This window comes from Aythya ferina (assembly GCF_964211825.1).
Source record: "Aythya ferina genome assembly, chromosome: 34".
Taxonomy (NCBI): Eukaryota; Metazoa; Chordata; class Aves; order Anseriformes; family Anatidae; genus Aythya; species Aythya ferina.
In genome coordinates, this window is record NC_140331.1 from 345,001 (window position 1) to 347,500 (window position 2,500).

General features: G+C 44.9%; 1 long non-coding RNA gene across 1 annotated transcript in view; it reads left to right on the forward strand.

Annotated features, from left to right (window-relative positions):
* Positions 1 to 304: 304 nt before the first annotated feature.
* The window catches only part of LOC311425811, a 3,496-nt gene continuing 1,300 nt past the window's right edge, over positions 305 to 2,500 (forward strand). The window contains exon 1 of the long non-coding RNA XR_014686424.1: positions 305 to 450. This is a non-coding gene — a long non-coding RNA (uncharacterized lncRNA). The remainder of the gene's footprint in view (positions 451 to 2,500) is intronic.

Below are 2,500 nucleotides of genomic sequence, written 5' to 3' on the forward strand. Positions count from 1 at the left end.
AGGTCCACAGGCTATGTTAGTAAAAGCAGTAAAACAATTAGGTGACAACATGAACGAGCAGTCTAAAGTGCCTGCCGCCCTTGCACCTTTGCAAACCCCCGGAGGACGTTCTAATGGCCAAGGATCGGCACCGCAGCGCCGTTGTTTTCGGTGTGGTATTGCGGGACACATCAGACGGGAGTGTAAAACAGAATCAGTGTGGTGCCAGAACTGTCAATCAAATACTCATAGCACTTCGGCATGCCGACGAGGTGCGTCGGGAAACGGCCGGAGCAGCGGGAAGAGCCGCCCCGCGACGACACAAAAAGCGGCTTTTGCGACAACGGCAGCAACAGCACCGGCACCATCTGCAGCGGCTCCCTCTTTCTCCGACCAGCCACCAGAGGGAGCCCCGGCCTGGATTGGGCAACAGTAGTCGATGTGACTTTATTGGATTCGAGACCCACCAGGGTAAGGACAGGAGTTTTTGGACCAATTATTATTAATGGTGAACCTGTGGGAGCTCTATTAATAGGGAGATCGTCTGCCACTGTGAATGGATTACAAATATTAATTGGACTTATTGATAAGGACTACCTTGGGGAAATACAAGTTATGGTTTCTGCAATGTTCCCTCCAATTCATGTGCCGCAGGGCACAAAAATAGCACAATTAATCCCATTGCCTCATCTTGCTGAATCGTTAGCACCAGAATCTGGAAAGTATCGAGGACAGGGAGCATTTGGCTCCACGGGAAGAGTAGTGCTATTGACACTTGGTATGCGTCAAAGACCATGACAAAAGGTCGCTGTGTGCTTAAGGGATGAAAAAATACAAATTGAGGCATTGTTGGATACTGGTGCTGATGTATCGATAATTAGCACAAAAGATTGGCCGTCACATTGGCCTACATTTGAGTCTAATGCCACGGTTTCAGGAGTAGGAGGTATGATTCTTGCTCGTCGATCACCAGTGCTGCAATGGACAATAGGTGATAAGGTGGTAAATTGCAGTGTATCCATCTTATCACTGCCTGAGGGAGTACAAGCGTTAATAGGGCGAGATATCCTTGCCCAAATGGGAGCGGTTCTCACAACAAATCATCAAAATTTTTAGGTGTGGCCATTGCTCGGACTTTCCCAATCCCACTTAAATGGAAAACTGATGAACCTATGTGGGTTGAACAGTGGCCACTAAAATGGGAAAGTCTTTTACATGCTCATAAATTAGTACAGGAACAGTATCAACAAGGGCATCTGAGACTGTCAACAAGCCCTTGGAATACTCCGGTTTTTGTGATTCCCAAGAAATCAGGGAAATACCGTTTGCTACACGACTTACGAGCAGTTAATAGTCAAATGTGTGCTATGGGAGCACTGCAACCTGGGTTACCTAATCCTGCTATGATACCAGAAGGGTGGAAATTGTTAATTGTAGATCTTAAAGACTGCTTTTTTACAATTGCATTACATGAAAATGATAAACAGAGGTTTGCTTTTACACTCCCTGCCATAAACTGTGAAGGGCCATGTCAGAGATTTGAGTGGACTGTATTACCTCAGGGCATGCGTAATTCACCTGCTTTATGTCAGCTCTATGTCGATGCGGCACTTCAACCAATTCGCCGCGCATGGCCCAAAACGATAATTTACCATTACATGGACGATATTTTGCTAGCCCAGAAGGAGATATTTTCCCTGCAACAGAAAAATGCTCTGGCAGCTGCTCTTAAACAAATGGGACTGGTAATTGCACCAGAAAAAATTCAGGAGGCAAGCCCCTGGAAGTACTTGGGGTGGAAAATTACAGATTCCACTATTCAGCCTCAGAAACTTACCATCCAATCGAACATCAAAACCCTCAATGATGCTCAAAAACTGCTAGGAGATTTACAATGGATTAGGCCAGTGGTCGGAATTCCAAATGAACTGTTGAATTCCCTTAGGCCATTATTAAAAGGAACCGACCCTGCCACAAAGGTAACATTATCAGAAAAACAATCAGAAATATTACAACAAATTGCATCATTGATTACAACGCGTGTCACACATCGACGCATACCTGACAGGCCACTCGATCTTACTATTCTGTGTGGTCCGCAATACTTGATGGGTGCTATCACACAGCAAAAAATAAAAACGGGGGAGACGGGAGTGGAAACTGTGGTATTGGAATGGATAGCTCCCCCATTGCAACCCCGAAGAACAATTCAAGATGTGTTATTCTTAAATGTCCAGGTGTTTTGTGTTGAAAGTATTTATGTAAGGGTAAGGTTTTAAAACAAAGTGTTGCAAGTCACTTCACGAGGAACACAATGAGAGGCAATACTTGTTTGTTTGCTTATCATTCTAAATTATATTCTTGTGGTATGATTGAGGTTGTGGTATGATTGAGAGTGAGATGTGCCAGAGGCCTCTGGGTGTGCAAGTGTGCTCTGGGTGTGCAAGTGTGATCTGAGTGTGCAAGTGTGATCTGAGTGTGCAAGTGTGCTGTGTACTGTGTTAGTGAGAGCGCATTTATT